At 49.2% G+C, this 22,784-nt stretch overlaps 1 long non-coding RNA gene across 1 annotated transcript; it reads left to right on the top strand.

Moving 5' to 3' along the window:
- Nucleotides 1-500: 500 nt before the first annotated feature.
- On the top strand, nucleotides 501-18,756 carry LOC135383117 (uncharacterized). The gene is made up of 2 exons (XR_010419676.1): nucleotides 501-770; nucleotides 18,531-18,756. It is a non-coding gene; the product is annotated as an uncharacterized LOC135383117 (long non-coding RNA).
- The last annotated feature ends 4,028 nt before the right edge of the window (nucleotides 18,757-22,784 follow it).

Genomic DNA, 22,784 nt, shown 5'->3' on the forward strand with positions numbered 1-22,784 from the left:
GGCTTTGTGATGAAGTTTGTCCTTGCCCCCTAGCAACGTTCTTTCATGCAGGACGCATGTTCCCCCTGCGGTTTCCGCAGGTTCCCATAGGAGTCGGCCCAGGACGCACATTGCCCCAGGGTGTGAGTCGTGACGAAGCCCACATCTATGAGGCCGACAACGGCGAGCCCTTTCACCAGCACCTCCACGACACCTGCTATAGTCGTGACGTTGCCCGGCTGAGCGTGGCCAACTACGGCAGGCAGTTCCATCACCACCACGATGCAGGAAGACTGTGCACATTCCTCTAGCGTTGCGTGATAATGTAGAAATGTAGTTGACCAGACGACAACCGAAACATTTCTTAAATCTTATAGATTGGATATGAAAGAAAAATATGGAGAGGTTATAGTCCCGAGTCACGACCAGTATGGCTTCTGATATTCTTGTACTATTTTCTACGAATTCTACGAAATGGTGTCTGAACCCGTACCCAGGATAACCATACCACGAGAAAGACGAAGCCGGGCATTCCAATTGTCTCGCTTCTTCAACTAGACACTTAAATATTTATTTCTGTCGTCGTGAGCAGCGCCAGACGATGCCGAAACGTGCAGCTAAACGCAAACGTCGTCGGAGCGAGGGATTTGTGCTAATGATGAAGACTGCTGGCTGTACCTTTCTGGTAGCTGTCATTATTTTGGTCGCATTCGTGGTTGTTCTACCACTCCTCAGACATGGCGGGCCCGACAACGAAATCTACACGGAGCTGTACGTCGTACATAGAAAAGGTACTTGTTGGATCGAACATATCTTCCGTGCATATTTTGTGTTCGTATTTTGTATCGTACGTGAGCGATCGCATAAGTCGTTGCTTTTCCCTTAGACTCCTGGCTGTGAAGGAACGTTGTATTCCTTGTGCTAGCGCAGGATGCGGAGGTGACGTGATTTGATGACGTGATTGCAGAAAAAATATTTTAAGTATTCAGGTGCCTTGACGCAAATAAAAATTTAGGCGCGCTGAATCACGCGCCTTCCCGTACTGAGACTCGAAGTATGTCAATGAAATTTCGCAGATGACGGAGCACGAGCAGCGTACGGTAATGAATGACGTACCATCTGTGACGCACATGTGGTTCGCACAAAGGGAGCTTTCGAGATGCGACACATGTTTACATCGATGCAAGCTTTCGTTCTACGCCAGTACTTCATCTGGTGCTTCTCATGCTGGAAGTGCTGACGGGTCCTGTATGATAGCTTTTTAAGCTCAGGATCTGATTTCTGACTTCCTCCCGTTTACTATTCTACTCAATCGGGGTCCTCACGTGCGGTGGTTTATCCAGCCCCCCCCCCCCTCCCGCCGCAAGTATTTGGCAACACTCTCCAAACCATTTGTTGTCCTATTGTTACATTGTAACTGCACCCCCAAATTGCTTCCAACTCTCGCGCCCCCTGATCCCGAAGGATCCCAAGTTTCTCGACCCAAGCCCGGCTCGAGCCCAAGAAATTTATAGGATACCCGGCCAGGCCCAGTGCACCAGGCTGTAAAATTTCACCGTGGCTATTTAACAGAGGGGTAACATAGGCTCGAGATCGACCTAGGCCAGGCAATGTACGGGCCCGACCCCGACCCATAATGGTCAAACCCGAGCCCAGCCCAGGCCCGCAAGTAGGAAGCTTTACCCGGCCCGGCCACGGGCAGGGCCGGGCTCGGGTTTTCGGGTAAACCAGAGCCCGTGCAGTGCTCTAATCAGTGCTATATTGTTGACAGCTCTTTTTGTGCAGCTTGGGACAAAAGTTTACGGAACAGAGCTCCCGCGTATTTCTTCGTCCGAGCGTCTCCCCCGGTACCGAACAGGGGCGGAAAAATTACAAACACGTGACAGGACAACTGAGATACCTGTTTTTAATTTAGTCCACTCCCCTTTCGCTTCCATGGAGACGCTCCGACAAGGGAATACACGAGTGTCGCGTTCGGTAAACTTTTGTTCCAAGCTGTACGAGTGAGGACATTGTTGTATTGTTAATAATTGAGAACTGTTATGGGTATTATAAGTATCAGTCTTAGAGCAGAGTGCAAATTAAAAGCTAGAAACGTCTACAAGAGCTCCGGGTTCAGTTGTTCGCAATGAAGTATCATCACGTGGTTGTTCTTTACGAGGTTCCAGTATTGAAAAAGAAAAAAAAGAAAGACGTGTGTACATACACAAATTTGTGTGCTCTGCGTGTCCAGGAAGCGTGCCACTTTTACTACGCTCACAGAATATCTTTAGCCACATATAAGTGGAATTTGAAAGCCTACTCGCACTCATCCCCGCCGCCACATCAGCTCATCTCAGCTGTGACGTCCTTCGTTTCCGATGCCGAAGGGACGGAGCACAAAATTAACGAAGAAACGGGGATACACTCAACGTGGGCACCCGCAGAGGCGAGGAGGAATGACACTACGCACTTGGTTAACAACAACAAAACATGATTTAATCAAAGCTCCACTGCAACGGTATTAATCACGGTGCATGATAGATTACGGGAATCGCGACAAGAAAATAAATGAGATGAGCGGACACAACTTAAATGTACGACATGATACAATCTAAATGAACGATAAGACGAACGACCCTACAAACTAAACTCGAGGGGCATAGGCAAACGTGGGAGACATAACAAGGCGGCAAGAGGACTGACCCTGATTTTGCACACCGCGACGACACCACATATACACCAGGCCATGGACGATGACGTGGCAGACGAGCTCTGCTGAAGACGACTTCGGCAGTGACCTACGCGGCCGGCTTTCCATGCTGTGGCTTTCGGTTGCTGCTTACGTCGATCTTCATCCGCTCTGGTCTCCATTCTTGGTTCACGGCCGGGTCAAACAATAGCGAAGACGGCGACTTAGCGGCAGGCCTACCGTCCCACTTGGAGGCTCGGTCCCAGGAGCTCGGCTACCGCCCTGATCCATCCGTCTCTTCGCTCTCCACGTCGTCGTCGGGTGCACCTCTTTCCGGTACAGTCACCGCAAGCTGGGCCTCCAGGTCGTAACTTCGGTTGCCCGGACGTCAGCGCTGGTGGAAGGACACTTCGGGGACGAACCCTCAGGTCGACGGTGGGTTCCAGGTATCAAGGCCCCGCCTTCATCCATCTCCTTCCGGGCATCCGTCGTGGCTCCCGCTCTGGATCATATATCGATGACTCTTCGCTGGTTCCGACCCTCGACGCAAACTTCCACTGACTGTTTAGGCGACTGGCCCACTCTCTCCCTCTCTCTCCAAGTCATCCGTAGTTTATATAACTTTCCCGCGCCATGTCACAGTCCGGGTCGGTCATGTACGCAAAACCAAAAACACATGTGCGTCCGACACTGCCTTCGAAAAACGCTATAATTGCCACTGATGCCGTTAATATATAGTTACGCTGCCTTCTACACAAAGCCTCCTCTAGGGGAAAACAACACTGTCTAAGGGGGAGCAGATGTCACCCTTCCCACGGAGAGACACTGCGTACATGTCAACTAAAGTCTTATGGCTTTCAACTGTGGGGGAGCACGAGCTTTTGCGTCCGTTTGAAAGAAATAGGGCGCGCTGTCCCTTTGATGTTAAAAATTTGGAAAAGTTTCGGAAACCGATCTTATCAAAAAGCCCAGCCCGTCACACAGCAATAAGCCTTCCCGTGACCGTATTTGCTGTCAGTCCGTTTGCTTCAAAAATAGTACCTAAGGACAATCGAGCTCCGTAGGTTCCACTGGGTCCGTTTTGGCTCCGTTTAAAAGCACAGCCGAGAAAAACGTTCGAGTGAAACTGGCCTTAGGCTACGGTCGTGACGCTGCCCACATTTGCGAGGTCAACACTGCCACCACAACATGGTTTCGGTATCATATCATCCCGGCCTCAAATATGTATTACATGCGAGTACAGATACGGACAGTGTGCATCTCTTGTGTGTTCTTTCCCCCCATGTGCGAGTACAATCAAAAGAGACGCCTGGTTTGTGCGACCAACCCAATAATGTTCCTGGCTTCCATTGTTGTAATGGTTGTCAATGTTAGTAATTAGCTTTAATTACTAAAAACGAATGACTACTTTAAGTTGCATGGCTATGAGAAATTTCAACAACAACAACAACTTTATTTTCGGCCTTGGAGAGTGGGGAGTTTCATCGCAACAGGCGATACTCTACCCCATTGCTTGGTGGAATGGGGGGAATAAAATAACGGGCCCCTTTACAATAACGATCGAAGTCCGATGGTGTCCAGAAATGTCAGAAGAGCTTTGAGCGCAGAGCGTTGCTGGGCTGGATTGGGCCAGGGACCAAGCAATTTCGGTAGGGAGAAAGGGCGAGAGTCCAGCTGACGAAGAGACTCGGAGAGTGTGGTTCGGGAAGGTTCGTCGTGAGGGCAATGAAGAAGAATGTGCTCCAGATCCTCAAGAGCACCACAGTGGCAGCAGGTGGGAGAATCAATTTGTCTCAAGCGGTAACGCCACTGAGCTGTAAAGGCCACATCGAGGCGCATGCGGTGGATTAATGCAGCATCCTGACGAGATGTGTTTCGTGGCATGCGGAAAGCGAGCGTGGGATCAACTCTGTTCAACATAGAGGGGGGAAGAATGTCGGTTGTCCGTTGGCGGGAAGCCAGGGGTGTCACTAGACGTCGCAGAATTGAACGGCGGTCTCCTCTGAGCAGAACAATACGGGTCCGGTTCCGAGACGAGAGTGCTGATTCTGCGGCGCTGTCGGCCTGCTCGTTCCACACGACACCACAATGGGCTTGAACCCACTGGAGAACTAGCCTGTGGCCTGCGGCGTAGATAGTGTGGTAAGCCATTAACACGTCTGTGACTAGGGGTGCGCATGGGCCTCGTATGCCGGAATTTTCAATTGCTTGAAGTGCAGATTTGGAGTCTGTAAAGACTGCCCATTCCCGGGGTGGAAAATCAGCGACGTGTTGTAGAAAGAAAAGGATGGCATAGAGTTCCGCAGCTGTGGAGGAGGTTGGATGTGAAAGGCGTCTTCCGTGCACAACGCCTTCGGATGGAATGACGAAGGCTGAGGCGGACTTGTTGTTTCGGGATGCGCCATCAGTATATGCTGCCGTAAACGTAGAAAACTTCTCGTCTACCAGAGCATGAAAATGGGCTCGGAGGACTTGAGGGGGGACCTGATCTCTTCTTTGCAGAAGGTTTGGGAGGCGTACAAAAGTGGGCGGTACCGGTAGAGACCAGGGGGCTTCCGGCGGTATAGTGTCCTTAGTTATGAAGCCAGTGAGAGTCTGGCGTGTCCTCTGCGCTACTCGATAGAAGTCGCTTCCAGGGCGGTATCGAATTTTCCTGAGTAGCGGGTGGCGGGGAATGTGAGCACGCAAACGGAGGTAGTGCCGAGCCGTTTCCCGTCCACGGAGAACTTCAATCGGGAGCTCACCAGCTTCAGCCAGTACTTGTCGTGTTTCAGCCATTCTTGGAACTCCGAGGCATCGACGAAGGCTTCGAGCAAACAGGGACCGAAGTGTATTTAATGAAGTTGTTGATATCCTGTGCAGAATAGGAAGGCTGTAAAGCACAGTCGCCCTCACCAATGCCGCGTGAACTGCGAGCAGGGAACGCTGATCACAGCCCCATCCTGAGCCAGAAAGATGTTGGATTGCGGGGAGCCATCGCTGCACTTTAGTTTCAAGGTGTTTAATGTGCCGAGCCCAGCGCAAGTCCGAGTCGATTACCACGCCAAGGAAGCGGTGAAAGCGTACTGGTTCTAGCTTCTTTAAACCAAGCCAAAGTGGGAAATTGGCCATAGCTTTACGCGTGAAAGGGAGCTCGACACACTTTTCGGGTGAAAGGTCCATCCCGAGGTGCGTCAGGTACGTATGGATATTGTTTAAAGCGAGCTGCAGGCGGCGCTGGAGAGCCGGGCGTGATTTTCCTACTGTCCAAAGGGCGACGTCATCTGCATACACGGAGAACGACACTTTGCGAGAAATTACTGATGGTCGGCCGGCCGTCACCACGTTAAAGAGTGTCGGGCTGAGAATGCTTCCTTGGGGGACTCCTTGGGGAACAGGATGCTGAGGGCTTTGGCCTTGGGACGTACGGACAGCGACAGTTCGGTCCGTAAGGAAGTCTTGGAGCCAGATGAAGAGCCGACCGGATACTCCAAACGAGCGCAAGGCATGCAGCACACAAATGTGCGAGACGGTACCATAGGCGCGCTTGATGTCGAGGAAGACCGATCGGACGATCCGGGGCTCGAGCATGTTGAACTGTAGAGACTAGGTCGAGAACTGGATCCATGGAGCTTCGGTGGCGACGAAATCCAGCCATTTCGTGAGGGAACGCACGTTGTTTTTCGAGCCACCAGTCGAGGCGATGCAAAACCATTCTCTCCATCAGTTTCCCCACACAGCTTGTCAGGCTCACCGGGCGAAAGGATAGGGCATTTGGGGGCTTGCCTGGTTTCAGGATGGGAACAACCAAGGCCTCCTTCCATGTATGTGGTAAAGATCCTTGTTGCCAAGACGTATTATAGACATGAAGGAGAGCTTGGAGTGACCGCCCGTCAAGGTTTCGTAGGGCGGCATAGGTGATTTTATCGGGCCCAGGGGACGAGCTGGCGTTCACAAGCTTCAGCGCTGCCTTTAGCTCGATTAGTGTGAAGTCGCGGTCCATAACTTCCGGGGGACGGGGCCAGTCGTGGTGAAGTTCAGCCGTCAAACTGTGGACAGAACTGCGGTGTAGGGGCGTGGTCGAGGCAGCCGCCGGAGTCGTTAGTACCACACAGAAGTCCGTCGCAAGCGTGTTCTCGTCTACACGCTGAACGATAGCCAAGGCCGCGAGAGGATTCTTTTGAGGGGGCGCCTCCTTCAGAGATCGGATTGTCCGCCAGATCTTCGTGGCCGGATCGAACGGTGAAAGATGGTGGCAAAACTTACGCCAACGCTTCCTGTCCTCTTTTTTAAGTTCTCGTGTTACTTGAGCTTTCATCCGGCGGTATTCCACAATGTCCGTAAGTTGCCCTGTCCGACGAGCCGTTCTTTCTGCTCGGCGACGTAATGCTCTAAGGTGATTAATAGCGGGGGAATGGCCGATATGGCCTGTTACCCTTTTAGACATGACCATTGCGTCCTGAATACCGCGGGTAATTGCTTGAGAGAGAGCCTCTGGGGACATACCGGTGTACACAGATGTTCTGAGGCCCGCACGAAAACGTCTCCAGTTTGTGAAAGAAATCAGTCCAGCAGTGGCTGAGAGGGGCAGTCTGTCGTGCGAAATATATAGAGGAAAATGATCGCTGCCTCTAGTGTCGACGTCCGTAGCGCACGACAAGTGGCGAATTATGTCGGTTGAGGACCACGAGAGGTCCAATACATCAAGTGACAATGAGGATCGCATGTAAGTGGGCTCGCGGTTGTTCAGCAGGCACATGTTATTATTCTCCATTGCCTCTAACAACCTCCTTCCCCTACTGTCCGTCCTTCGGCTTCCCCAGGCCGAGTGATGTGCATTGAAGTCCCCTAGTACAAGCGCCGGGGCTTCCAGAGAACCAAGTAAGCGTTTGAGGTCACTCCACGGGACCTGTACCGCGGGACGGATATAGATACTGACGACCGTTAACAGCATGGGGCCAAGGCGGATCCTGCATGTGACGTAATCATAAGAGCGATGACAAACTGAGCCGATGGGTGCAGCAACGAGGTCATTGCGAACGTATAGCGCTGCTCTACTCTCAGGGGAATGATGAGAGCGATAGATTGTGTATCCATTAACACGATGTGTACAATCCATGCCGTGTTCGCATATAGCTATGAAAGGGAACTTGTACTGTTGGAGATGTAATTTAAAATCTGGGAGCTTGTTACGCAGGCTTCGAGGATTCCACTGCATGGCCAGGGCTTTTTTATACAATTCCGTCATGCTGATGCGAAGATAATGCCTCCAGTGCCAGAAGCGCTTGAACCTCGGGCAGTTGCGACGCACCAGGAAAAGCAGAGACAATGGCCTTAAGGGCAGCGAGTACCGCTGAGAAGAGTCCCAGAGGAGGCATATATTGGGGGGCTGATGAGGGTGCTGGTTCCGTCACACTGGCGTAAGTGTTTGTAATCTGTCTTGATGGACGAGGAGGCGGTGCGCTTGTGATAGGCGTATAGCCGCGACTGTGTTCAGCGACCCTCGTTTACCTGGTGCAGATCGAGGGGGTAGTGCAGGAAATTCTTGTGCATTTGTACGAGACGGGAGTGTGGCACTAGCATCCCTAGGAGCGTCAGACGGAAGTCGTAGGGTTCGGTCTTGGTGCCTCTTGGTGGCGGCGGTCTTGACAGGACATAAAGAAAATGATGCGGGGTGGCTGGATTTGCAGTTAGCACACTTTGGCTCTCTTTTATTGTTGCAGTCTGATCTCCGGTGAGGTCCGGCGCGGATGCCACACCGTGTAGAACCTCGGCAATTTCGTGCAATATGGCCAAATCGTTGGCAGTTATAACACTGTATGGGGCCCTCTATGTACTCTTGGACTGTGAAGGTCTGAAACCCAAGGGTAATTCGGGGAGGAAGACGGATTGTAGGTTCAAAAGTCAGGATAACGCTCCGTAACGGGGTGAACACATCACTGCCATCTTCTGCTAGGGAATGCCGAACCTGTCGCCGTGCTGATAAAACCCCTGCGTCTTTAAGATAGAGCACGGGGTCGTCGTTCGAATACTCTCTTGGAACATCATATATCTTGCCCATATTTCTGGCGTACGATTGGGGTATGGATGGTATCACCGGAATGCCAGCTAAGCACTTAGCAGACAAAAGGTTGCGGGCGGCTGCTTCGGACCGTACGGAGACGAAGAGAGAACCATCTCGGTGGAAACGGTGGTGCATAACCTGTTGTTGGGTTAGCAGGCGTATCTCACTAGCGACCGCATTAGGATTCACCTTCCAAAAGGAGTAGTCAGTAGTTGCTGGTCGAAACAGTATGGGAATACCGCCGGCTCGGTTCTTCTTGTAGGTGACAGTGGTGAACGGGTCATGAAGTGAAGTGGCACGGTTGCTATCGTTCATCGCATCTGTCTGCTGAGAAGCTGGCGGTGCCGAAGTGTCCATGGTGTTATCGGGAACATTCACGATCTGTGGAATGTTGGGATCACCAGAGGAAGGGCTCCCTACCCGTTGGCGTTTGGCAGGGCTAACGGGGACCTGTTGACCTGTGGTAAGTGTCATAGAGATGTTGGACCTCCCGTCCAGATTACGGCGGGAGGTCCGTGATGGTTCGATTTCTTTTTCAACGCCTCTGAAAAAGCCTAAAGGCTAAAGGCTGTTCCACTTCACAACGCACTTCACAACGTCACTTCACTTCACAACGTCACAACGTTCACAACGTCACAAGGGTCCGGTTTTCGAACCCTCCCTCGCGAATCGGTTGGGCTAGAAGTGCGAAATTTTAATACGCGTCAGAAGGATAAATTCCCCATCGTCTGACACCAAGAACGTTGCTCTGGCTCAGGCGGGAGCGGAGATCCCGCGGACGAGGGCTTCCCTCTTTGGGTTGGTCCGAGAAAGCTCGAGCCTGTACGTTCCCATCCCTTCCTTGGTGTGGTCATGGAATCGGACCTGCGCTGGGCTCGTGACACACCTTGAAACCAAAGTGGAGCGATGGCTCCCTGTAATTCAACATCTTTCTGGCTTAGGATGGGGCTGTGATCAGCGCTCCCTCCTAGCCGTACACGCGGCTTTGGCGCGGACGACTGTGCTTTACAGCCTTCCAATCTTACACATGAATTCCGCAACGTCATTAAATGCCATACGGGCACTGTTTGCCCGTAGCCCTCGTCGCTGCCTTGGAGTTCCAAGAATGGCTGAAACACGGCAAGTCCTGGCTAAAGCTGGTGAACTCCCGGTGGAGGTTCTCCGTGAGCGTGAAACGGATCGACAGATCCTACGTTTACGTGCGCACATTCTCTGCCATCCACTCCTCAGGAAAATTCGATACCGTCCTGAAAGTGATTTCCATCGTGTAGCGCAGAGGACACGCAAGGATCTCACTGGCTTCCTAGCTAAGGACGTCACACCGCCGGACGCTCCCTGGTCTCTGCCTGTGTCACCCACCTTCGTACAGCTTCCGGACCTCCAGGAAGGAAGAGATCAGGTTCCCCCTCGAGTCATTCGAGCCCATTTTTATGCTCTGGTAGACGCGAAGTTTTCTACCTCTGCCGCACCATACACCGATGGCGCATCTCGAAACGGCAAGTCCGCCTCGGCATTCGTCACCCATCTGAAGGCGTAGTGGAAGGACGTCGGCTTTCGCATCAAGCCTCATCCACAGTTGCGGAACTCTATGGCATACTTTTCTCTCTGCAGCACATCGTTGATTTCCCCCCGCGGGAATAGGTCGTGTTCACTGACTCTACATCTGCGCTGCAAGCAATTGAATATTCTGGCATGCGAGGTTAATCCGCATCGTTGGTGAATGATGTGTTAATGACTTACACCTTGTCTACGAAGCAGGGCACAGGCTGGTTCTCCAATGGGTTCCAGCCCATTGCGGTGTCGAAGGCAATGAACAGACCGACAACGCCGCAGAAGCAACCCTCTCGTCTCGAAGACGGACGCGTATTGCGCTGCCCAGAGGAGATCGTCGTTCCGTGCTTCGACGCCTCGTGACTCGTCTGGCTTCCCGCCAATGGACCGCTGCACCTGCCAGCCATGCTGAGCAGAGTTGATCCAGCGCTCGCTTTCCGTATGCCTCGTCATACCTCTCGTCAAGATGCCGCATTAGTTCATCGAATGCGCCTCGATGTGGCTTTTACAGCGCAGTGGCGTTACCGCTTTAGACAAGTTGACTCCCCCCAGTGCAGTCACTGCAGTGCGAGCACATTCTTCTCCATTGCCCACACTACCAACCTTCCCGAACCGTACTCTCCGGATCCCCTAACGAGCTGAACCCTCGCCCACTCTCTCTCACAAAATTGCTTAGTCCCTGGCCACATCCAACCCACCAACGCTCTGCCCTCAAAACTCTCTTCACCTCTTTGGATACCATAGGACTTCGATCCTTATTGTGAATGGGCTCATTATTTCATTCTCCGCATCACCAACAGCATTGGGGTAGAGTATCGCCTCTGGCGATGAAACTCCCCAGTCATCATCTCGCAATAAAGTTGTTGTCATTGATTAAGTGGCAAAATATAAGTACACCTGAGGAGGATACTGCTTCTTCAGACATGCTTCATTTCCACAGCTCTCACTGTTCACTTAGAAGGGGTTGAGAAACCACACGGATAGAACATTGTCGCTGGCTGGGTCTGTACGCCTCACTCCACGCACTTCTTAGGCAAAGTCCCACCTCGCACATCCTTTGTATTTCCTTTTTTTTTTTGCTACAGAATTTTAAAAATATATTGTCGAAGCCCTCACCGACCGCGGCGGGAAGCGGTGCCGAGCAGCTGCATGGGATAGGCGGGAAGTCACGCTTTGACCAGTTGCTCTATGGCTCTACGTCATAGCGCTTCCGCTCATTTCCGCTTCCATCCCAAACACTTCGCCACGCTTGGTACTACGTCATACCCAGGTCGGAGGAGGAGGCGAGCCAAGAGTGAAAAGATATCCTCATATTCGAAGTGCCATAACTCAGTGACGCGGAAGCGCAGCGCAAACGTGTTTCGACGGAGATGTTTGGCACCGATAAATCTACATTTCAACCACGATTTCGTGTAATATTCGGGATTGGATTCACAACCCATTTAATAGAAATGATAATTATACTATCTTCATTTAAAAAATATGCATGACCTATCTGTTCGGTTTTGTTTGTTTGTATCATGCACCTGAATAGTGAAGTCCGGTGAAAACCAGCTTATTCGCGTATACTTGGGAGAGCAGTATAGATGGGAGAGATGAATGGATGGATACGTGAAGAAAAATATGGAGATGATAGAGCGTCACATATGCTGTGAATTGATAGTGCTTTGCGAAGGTGAGGTAGGGTGCTCTTGTGCATTAGGGACAATATAATGTTTCTCTTCTTCTATTCTGTTTATTTATTTATTTCCATACCCTCAGGGCCATGAGGCATTGAAGAGGGGAGGGGCAGTACAAAATTGGGAGGCAGTCTAAACAATAGAAAAAAAAAGGCAACATAGAACAATCCACAGACCCCGTAGCGACACATAAGATAGCCCAAAAGTTAGTCATCAAATAAACCAGATAAGGTGTCCCTGAAGTTGGTCGGGTCCTGGATGGAAGCAACAGCACGTGGCAACCTGTTCCATTCCCACGCAGTGTGAACACATGAGGAGTCCGAGAACGCACTAGTATTTGCATGTAGAATGCGCACTTTTCGAAAATTGTCTATATGCGGTGCGAAGTGTAAGTGGCAGATGAAATGTATGAGGACAGAATGGGATCGTTATGATAGAATAACTTATGGAAAAGTGACAAATGAGCATTCTTGCGACGAGATGCTAACAAGGGTACACCCAGAAACCTTTTCATGAGAGTGACACTTGATGTACGATGGTAGTTTGAGAGTATTTAATTAGTATTTTCAGTATTTAAGAGTATCGTTAATTTCATATGGAAACGTTGGTGGCTGACTACGTGAACGCGAGGTCCTTAAATATTTACATTTCTTAATATTCAATTCCATGGACCACGCTGAGCACCAGTCAAGAAGGGAGTCAAGACCTGACTGCAGAATATGAGAATCAGAGGGGTTAGTTACGGCTCGATAGACTACACAGTCGTCGGCATAACGTCGAAAGGAAGACCCAACGAGCCCAGGCAAATCGTTAATGAGTATGAGAAAAAGTAGCGGGCCCAAGGCGGAACACTGTGGGACGCCGGATGAGACGGGGGTTAGGGCAGAGGTAATGTTGTTTACTCTAACAAATTGTGATCTCCCAATAAGGAAAGACTGAATCCAGGACAACACATTAGGGTCAACGTTTAGTAAGCATAATTTTAATAGAAACATATCATGAGGGACCCTTTCGAATGCCTTGCTGAAGTCCAAAAATACACAATCAACATGAGTTCCTCTGTCTGAAAGGAGATGGAATCATTAAGGAAAGATACCAACTGAGTCTCACAAGAAAAATGTTTACGAAAACCATGTTGACAAGGGCAGAAGCAAGAGTTGGATTCAAGGTGACGGATTGGATGACTGCAGATGATATGTTCCAATATCTTGCACGGTATACTCGTTAGTGATATGGGACGGCAGTTAGCAGCAGTGCACTTGCTGCCTGACTTATAAATAGGGATGACCTTTCCGATTTTCCACGCATCCGGGAGCTCGCCCACCTCCAACGACTGTTCAAAGAGTGTAGTAACACAAACAAGTTTAGACCGAGAATTTGATGGAATGGTAATAAAGAAGTGCATAACAACATGATCCCTTAATTGGGGCAAGTATACAAGGTCGGATACTTTAGAGGGATCGGAAGTCAGGACGAGATCCAAAACGTTAGCGCTATCACCAAACAACTCTCGTGCTTGTTGTGACCATTAGACCCTTTTCAAAAGTCAGTCTGGCCACCTTCTAGCAGACGACATTCGGCCATATCTTTGGCACGTCGTACATGTGGTGCCGTGTATGGTAAGCGAACGCGCGATGGCGAACGAGAATATTCCGTGGTCGAAAGACTTGACGAACATACCAGATGGGTTTTCCCAAAGGTGTGTGGACGCCTTTTGTGAACATATGAGTGCATCTGGCATGACTGGCCGCGCTAGCGAGAACAGTTGCTTATTATGCGTGTCATATATACGGATTCAACTTCCATCCGCGTCGCCGTGTCGCCATTCAGATACGGTACACCATATTTTTGCATGCTGTATTGTGTTTCTTATGCACATTTCAAGACCAGTCGTGTATTTTGAATGTGGGACCTTATTGTGTTGCATGCTTTCGCCGATGCTTCCTACTATCCTATTTTATGTTCTATGTTATATGTTCCATTTAGAACGGCAACAGAACGCTTCTGACGATAGTTATTTGGAAAGCCATGTATCATGTGAACTTTAGCCGCCAAACAGTTTGTGCACATGCCTTGCTTCCTTCGGCGTCTCTCACGCCAGGCTGGCTGCAGAAGGGCACGCAACAACAGACTGACATTACAAATGCAGATGGACGATCCACTCATGAAAAGAGCGATGCTTCGATGAGAAAGCAGACCAAGTCCCAGACAGCGGACGACAAAAGATCACCCCAGACGCGCGGTTCAAACAGAGCCATACTGTCCGCGCGCGGGCAACGCTTCCATCCTTGCCCAAAATATGGCGGACGCGCGCTTCCAGAGCATAGTTGGCTCGCCTTAAACTAGATGGCGCCGACTTATGAAAACCCCCTAATAGGGGGTTTTCATAAGTCGGCGCCATCATTACACAAGTTAATAAAATCGGCAGCCTCACCATAGCTTTCAGATACACGTGGAGAGACCATACAATAGACGGACAATTAAAATAATCTAGTAAAAATATTGGAGTATTTGGAAAACGCGTGACAATGAGATTCAATGCGTAATGAAGCTCAGTAACAAATGCTGCAGGGGGGCGGTGCACTCTGCAGACAGCCATATAGCTTTTAGGTTTGAGTCAATATTTACCAAAGAAGTATTCAAGACATTTGACACGGCAATCAGTACTCCATTGCCTGTTCTGATGAATGTGAATAGCTCGGAGTTAGATATTCTGGCGTTCAGCCAGGTTTCTGTTAGAAACACAATGTCTGCGTCATACGAATCAACAATCGAAGACAGTTCATCACGTTTTTTGACTAGGCTTCTTATATTAGTGTAGAGTACAGATAATCTGGGCACAGCAAAATGGTTATTCATGCCCCTGGCCAATGGTTATTGGTTAGGGATTTCATCCCGTCTGGGGCGCAAAGTCATTTAAGTTTTATGTTGCGGCTGATCGGAGGGCTGCTGACTAACCGAGTTATCATCACAAGAAGCAACGGGAACAGCAGAATTATGACTAACAGCGACAGCGGACGCACAGGTCGACACAGCGGACAGTATGAATCATATCTATAGCAGCTGTTATCGATCCAGAGCTTATTAAACCGAAGTCTGAACTGTCTTTTTCTGTGAGAGACCAAACTCGAATAGCCTTTTTCTTGCCAACCGTGTTGCGGCACAAAAGCCTGTTCCGTTGTTCTGTTTCGTTTGGAGGGTGGTTGCGCCGTCGATGCAATAAAATTGCCGTGAAATAGGAGCCTCCATGGGTTGCTGCGGCTTCTCCGCTTTTCACGGAGGAGACACCCGTTAATCGTGCCAACGCCGCCTTTCCAACTCGCCCTCGCGCGCAGCGCGCATTTTGACTCCCAACTTGCTACGCGCGGCCCATTGCCTGCTGCGCATTTTGCGCGTTCGAGCGGCCATCCGGCACATGTACACGCAAGTTATTGCATTTCTTCTGTATCTTAGCGTCATTCTATGTTTTGGGAACAAATATCGCAACTCATCCCCCCGGAATTTTAAATCCAACGTGCAACAAGCGCGTCAGAACTACCTCTATTACTGCTGAAATCGGTCGTGTTCCGTCCCATTTTTTCTGCGTGTACCACGTTCGGGTCACAATTCTTTTGCATTGCACTTTACGCATGAAAGTGCTCCCTGTTTCTTTTCTCTATTTCTTTGAGAACCACTGCTAGGGCTCAGTTCATCTCCGTATTGGTGGTATGAGGTCGTTGATCTGTCGGCTCAAGAGCTGGGTCGCGAACCAGCGTTCGCTATTGTTTGAGCAGCTCCTATTTGATTGAGCATATACATTCGGTTGGTGGACGAAGACCAGCGTGCGCGAAGATCTGCAATGCGCGTTGCTAGCATGATACGTCGTGCAGCAAAATGCCAGGGTGCTGTGTGCCCAAGTGTGCCAATCACTCTCGGGAAGGTGCGCGTTTGTATTGCTTCCCAGTATCAAAAAGGCGGAAAGAGGTGTGGCTCGCGCAAGTAAAGAGAGCAGAATGGGAACCAACAGGGAGCTCGTACGGGTACGTGGTAAGCAAGCACCTTTGCAGCGTGCAGTGTGTACCATGTATTCCGGTTGCTCAGTGGTTATTTACGTTAAATTAAATTAAATTACGTTAAATCTCCGGAAAGCCACAACAAGCTCATTGGGCTTCGTGAACTACGTGGTGCAATGAATCTTCGGTACATTTCGGGCAGCGTGCAGCGTACAATGTGAAGAGGCATTCAGGGCGATATCTGCTTCGAAACGCATTTATGCGATGCACTCACCTTTCAAGACTCTGTCGACTTTTATTCATAATAACGTGGACAATAATCTTCCTGCTTGTGACCAACACAAAGAAGAACTATAGCATGTGATCGGGGACAAATTTGTACAACTGCGATTGAGGGTGCACTTGCGACAGGAGCATGTCGGTAAAACATCGTCGTTTTCAAGCAAAACAGCACCAGTGCGACCTACGTTTCCATTTTTTCTGTATATTTCTATTCTGTTCTATTGAATGAGATGTTGTAATAAAATCTGCTTGCAATTTACATATTTCTGTTGTCTATACGCAATCCCATGTTTACTATTGTAAATCGTTGATCGAGACACGACTGCGTGTGTAGGTGCAGTGATGTGTTTAGACAAACGTTACAAAGCATTAACAACATATTTTACAACCCATGAGGTTGTATGTGGCTGTCACTAGCATATATGACAGTTTTGCCACGCCAGTCTCTTTCATTCAGCTTTTGCCCTCTTCCTTTCGCGAAAAATCAAGACAAACGCAACCCCGCCTCTGACGCCCAATGTGATGTGGAAGTAAAGATGGCGGCGCTCGTAGCAGACGACGCAGTTGTCGCCTCCCTGAAAAGAGGACGCACATGGAGGCTCCCTACCGTGAAAGGGCTCGGTGCGACGTCTGGCGGGAAATAATGCCCAATTCGTCACGCAACAGTGATCTCCGTTTCTGATAGCGTCCTCGATAAACTGCACCGGTGCGCCCCGGTGCGCCCTGGTGCGGCTTGCCATCCTCGATAAACTGCACTGGTGCGCACTGAACGTCCTCGATTAAAGGAGTGCACCCGTTCAGTGCAGCACTGAGTTGCCCCGAACCCACACCGAGAAAATCGGCCGAGCGCCAGAGTGCAATCCCAAGAAGCATCGCGATTGCCGGAAGCACGGAGGAAGGCGGAAGCGACAAGTAGCCAGATGTAGCCGTGCAAGTAGCAGCAGACAGTCATCGTCACCATGGCATTCGATCGGTGCCGCTCGCCAGGTGCCTCTCGCTTCGGGTCGCGCAGCCTACGAGCCACAACGAGCACAGATCTCTAGGTAGCGCATGCTAGTATCCATCAGATCCACCAGTGCAGTGCAGTTTCATGTTCGATAATGCCTCCGCCCAGGGCACCGCCAGTGTAGAGCGCCACGCACCACTGTAGTTTCGGGGCAATTCCGGAGCAAGTTTATCGAGGACGCTATGAGTGATTTGCTGCGCCTGATGGCTGCGTAGCCGACTTGTAGTATTTCGTGTTTATCGCCCGTGTTATCCGTGTGCAACATAGTTCTGCCGCCGTTCTTGATGATCAATGCACATTTGGCGACTGCTTGCACATGGTATTTCCGGTAAATTTCAATTTCAGTTTTCGAAAGAACTATCAGTGCAATTGTGATGAAGTGGGTACGTAAGTGTACTGAGGGCTCAGACTATGCATTCCAATCCTATTTCCAAAATCCAACTCCAATTTCCTGAAACTGCTCCTCTGCTGCTCGGTACCTGTAATGCGAGTCTACCGAAGCTAGAGCTTATAAAGGCTGCGACTGCGACATGCTTTTGTATGGTACTCAGACACGCTGTGCATAATATTTCAGTGAAATTCGCATCCAAATATTTATAATTGAATTTTATAACCAGCACTCTCGCTGATGTGCTGGTTTTTCCGGCTGCTACGGCGGTGCTGGTTGACGCCACGAGCCACGTCATTGGCACTCAAGTAGTCTCCGATGTGTCGCGGTGTGACGACAATTTCACTCATTCTCTTACGGGATCTTGCAGAAGTGCGAGGGATTCTAGAACGCGCAAAGACGAAAAAAATCTCTTGCGCGCTTAAAGTGAGCAGTGATCGTTGGTCTCGTGCTATAAACAATATTCGCCGTACAACCGGTAGCAGGCAAAACCGAAAATTTACTGCTACTTTAATTCCAAGCAATAAAGCCACTTACCGGCGGCGTGGCCGAGAGGGCATCAACTCGTTGGTGGTAGCCAAGGTCGTGCAGAAAACTGCAAGGTGGTGGGTTCGAATCCTACCACCGGCTGTGCTGTCTAAGGTCTTCCAGCAGACCTTCCTGATGAATGTCGGCTCGTACCCATGAAGTCGGCACAAGACCCATACTAACCCTGTACCCCGCTCCTTCCTTTTCTCCATCTGTACACGTCTGTACGCTGCTCATAGCCACAGTTGCTTCGCCGTGCTAACGTGTAATAATAAAATCAAATATAGCAATCAAAAAGAAAAGCACTCCACACCAACACGAGGTCGCACTGCACATACGAAGCCGCGCTTTCACTATGAGTGACCATGATGTCGTGCGACATAACATCTAAATTTGCTTACTTCGTCTCAGGCAATGTGAACTCTTCTTTGAAGAACGCAAGCGACAACGGCGGCGTGCCTCATCTACGGCTGCGGAAGGATTTATCCACGCCGCCTGTTGCATTAGAGCGTCCTGCGACATACATGACAGGGACGGCTGCAGACACTTCGACAAACGCATCGAATACGAGTAATACGACGATCATGTTAGATGGTATGACAACTCTTACAGATATGAATAAACACGTAACATAATACCTTTTTTTAATTATGGTATACACACTCATGCTGGAGGTGACATGCCCCCGAATAACCATTGTATCAAGTTTCGTCTGTTTCATCATGCTTTCTGTAGTGTGTCTAGATGCTAGCTGTCTGAAGCTTCTGTACTGTAGTGTACAGAAGGTACTGTCTGAAGCTACACAAGGAACCAACGTTCACTGACACCGTCTATCCGTGTACATACTCTAAATGGTGGGGACTTACTCAAGGCCAGTTCCTGGTCGTTGCGCTGGTAACGGGAACACCATCTCGCTTCAATCTTGCTTCAATGCGAAGAATCATTGCGGAATTTGGCTTGTTAATTACGTATACAAATATTACATATTGATATTGGATTGGAGAGGATGATGACGATGGCGACCCCTCCTCACATGATCTCACAATATTAACCATTAACGTAAACACTAAAATAGGCCATTTCAGCCAGGCTTGTACAAGATACCCACATAAACTACTATTTAAGTTAAGTTACTGAGCACCGGGTAAAAAGTAAATACTCTTAAAAGTAAGTCGTACTTTCAAGATACTTTCACGTCACAGTTGGAATTCGCTACTAAAGAAATACGAAGAGCGTGAAGTTGAAAATGGCATGACCAAATAGCTACCAGCTCGCAGGAACAACTGCTCTTCAAAGGTAATATCCGATAGCGCGTCCTGTTTTTTAATTTGTTTGTTTATTTCACTGCATTTCGTACGGGTTTAGTATGCGCCAGAGAGTACAGGGAATTTTTTTTTCGTGAAGAGCAACAACAACAACAACTTTATTTACGATGATGAGTCGGGAGTTTCATCGCAAGGGTCGATACTCTACCCCATTGCTGGTGGTGATGTCGTGAAAAGCAGAACGTTATTAGCACAATAAATGGTTGGAGAGGAATCAGCGATTCGGGAGTAGAACTAAGTAGTAAGGAGTAACTAATATCCCAATGTGCGAGGTCATTTGGTACGACAGTGTCGTTCAAAATCACCGATTGATAAAGCTGGATTAGTTTGATACATCCTTGAAGGGAACTTACACTCCTCGCATCAAAGAAGGGAGGAGTGCGACTCTTGGAGTTGTTCATTTACTTCGTTGCCTGTTCTGTAGTGAAGTTGTTCGTCTCCATCGCGTAGTCGAATGCATTTCATTCAAGCACCTTGCCTGACGACTTTGCTTACCTTCGGTGTGATATATAGCACAAAGAAAGACATTTTAAGTAGTAAATCTTACGCTTCCCACTGGGCTGCTCTTCCAGTGCACTACACGATCTTTATCTTGATGTGAAAAGCAACTGTCCAGAACCAAAAGGACACCGCACTCAATCATTCCTGTTTCCAGAGCGGTTTTTCCGTTTTTTCCCTCGGAGGAATCTATGTTACCAGCTGGCTTGTCTTGTATCCATCGTTTAGCATGATTCTCGGATGAAGAACGGTTTGCTCAAAACATTGCGTACTTATGGTACGATCCTTCCTTTGCGAATTTCGTAGGGACTCTTCGACTCGCTCGTAAGTAAGCGCTCTGTAAGGCACTTGCTGTTTTGCTATCCGAAACAGGGCGGTCCGACTATACACTCGGCATTTCGAGCGCTTCCACCGACTCGGATCGCTCTGCCTCTGACCCACATTGCCGGAGCCGTAACGAGGTGTGACACGGTTGCGGTCTGCCCTTCATCTGGATGCACCTCCGCTGGTTGTTTTGCATGTTTGGAAGATGATCCTTCACCTTGTTATGTTTTGGGGAGAAGGTCTGTTCAATGCCGCTCCTTCGTTTTACTCGTTTTGGAGCGACTCGGAGCGTTGGCGCAACGAGTACTCAAAGAGCGTTGCTGACTGCAACAATATCAATCAGGACACCTTCGTTTGTTAGTTACGTTACGGGTATATTGGCTTGAAACATGACCTCCAAAAGAGGTCACGCTCCGTATACTTTGTGGCGCTCTCCTTTGCGCCGCTGCCCTGTGCGTACGCTACCTTTGCGTGATACTTGGTGCGCGAGATCCAGCTGAAGCAAGCGGCGCCCGCGTGTGGTTGTATTTTTTTTTCTCGCAGCTGCCCTCCTTTGCTACCACAACTTCATTGATGTCAACTTCACCAAATGGGTTAGCTGCACAAGTAAACGAATATTCCAATCATGACCTTCACACAGCATGGACGGCAAAGAAACTGCTGTAGGTAGTAAATTGTGCCATGAAATGATGCAGAAAGCGCTTTCGTGCCTTCACAAAATCGCAGAGCGGCGACCTCGGTGTCGAAAGAGACGACGGCCGCCTTGTGTATAGTGCGCGTCTCTCACTTCAGGAATCTCCCCAGACTTTGTACTGTGGTGTAGTTTGATCGTTGGTTATATGACGCGTTAATGAATACATGTAAACTACACTTTTTCCTCCAAGTATTGGACGCATTTCTACTCACTACGAAAAACTTGCTCACTGTTTGAAGACTTCAGTTCGCAGCAAGTGCGAACGCGGTGATACGTTTGAGCTGTGATACTCTGGCTAGACTAGCATTTGGGACGTCAATCGCAGTGCAGGAGTTATGATCAAAACAGCTATGAGTTTGTAGTGAAGTGAACTTGGTTTTACTTTCCCATAACTACCGCTTGCCATAAACCTATGTAGGCATTAACAGCACGACGTCCCAATTGGTAGCTCAAATGAAACGCGTGTTATTTATTTTGCATAAAAGGGTGCAATACAACACTGTCACGTAGTGATTTATATTTGAGCTAGGCGTGACAGAAAGGACACGGCGGACAGGTCACGGCGTGACACGGTGATAGAGTTTAAAGTCGGTCTTACGTGAGCAAGACGATCAGCAGCTCGGCGACATTCAGGGATGTAGGGTAAGGTGGGACAAGATGAGACACGGTGCAAGACGCGACATTTTTTTACTCGTTGCCGCCTGTCTCAGTGACGTGTAGCTCCATGCGCTTCAAACTTTACTCATAGGCGGCTCTGCATGTCCGCTTTATTGCACCAGAGAATTGTCCGCATTGGTGTTTGCGTCGAAGAGAGAGAGAGAGAGAGAGAGAAACCGGTTACTTCTGCACGGAATATAAAGACCCACCAAAAAAGGCGCGATTTTCTGTATTCCTTTTTCGTGTCATCTGTGCAGCAACGTTTAGCGGGCTCATTCTGGCAATGGAAGACGACATCGTATTTCGTTATTCATTCATCTAGATATATGCAAAATATGGGCACCCTTGGTTATCCGGTGTCGAACAGAAAAAATAATGCATCTGATGATACGCTCGGGGCAAGACGCGAGAATTTAATGCAATTTAAATTTAATGTAATTTCGAAACTTATAAGTCAACTACTAGGTGACTTTATGCTTGTTCCTCAGAGATTTTTTTTTTCATATTGCCTAGGATTTTCAAGCTAATTTTCCTGTTTCCTAGGATATTTCCAGCAAAGCAGAAGCGCACGCAAAAGCGAGCGACCAGCAACACATCAGAGTGGCGGTGCCTTGTTTGCCAAGAACGGTGGAGCAAAATAGTACCGGGTTTTGTGTGATTTTATTGCACATCATGTGAGTGGTGGGTTCAGTGGGGTTGCGTAGGGGCCTACGGGCTTTACTTTGTCTGCTTGGAATGCAAAAACTAATTTGTATAGCTCATTACGACGGCGTGTCTCATCTTACCCCACGCGATGGCTCGTCTTGCCCCGAGGGTTGGCGCAAGACGAGACAATCTGCAATTTTGAATTTCTTGTTCTGTGCTTATTTTAGACCGGCTACGTCCCTTCTGTATGTACAGATCAGAAGCTCTACAGCTCTGAGAGTGAGCCTATGACTAGTTTTTTTTTTTAATACGAAAAATAAAGATTTCATATTAAATTGCAAATTTCTGTCTCATCTTGCCCCACCTTACCCTAGGTGCAGGAATTTTCCCAGCCCCCCGGGCACCCCATAACACCCGCACAAAATACCGACTACAAAAGCAACAGATATGGGCGTCACCCCCCCCCCCCCCCCCGAAATAAATATCCTGGGAATATCCCCGCGGTGTGCGGGTGATAATAGA

Source organism: Ornithodoros turicata, chromosome 2 (genome assembly GCF_037126465.1).
Source record: "Ornithodoros turicata isolate Travis chromosome 2, ASM3712646v1, whole genome shotgun sequence".
In the NCBI taxonomy this organism is placed as follows: domain Eukaryota; kingdom Metazoa; phylum Arthropoda; class Arachnida; order Ixodida; family Argasidae; genus Ornithodoros; species Ornithodoros turicata.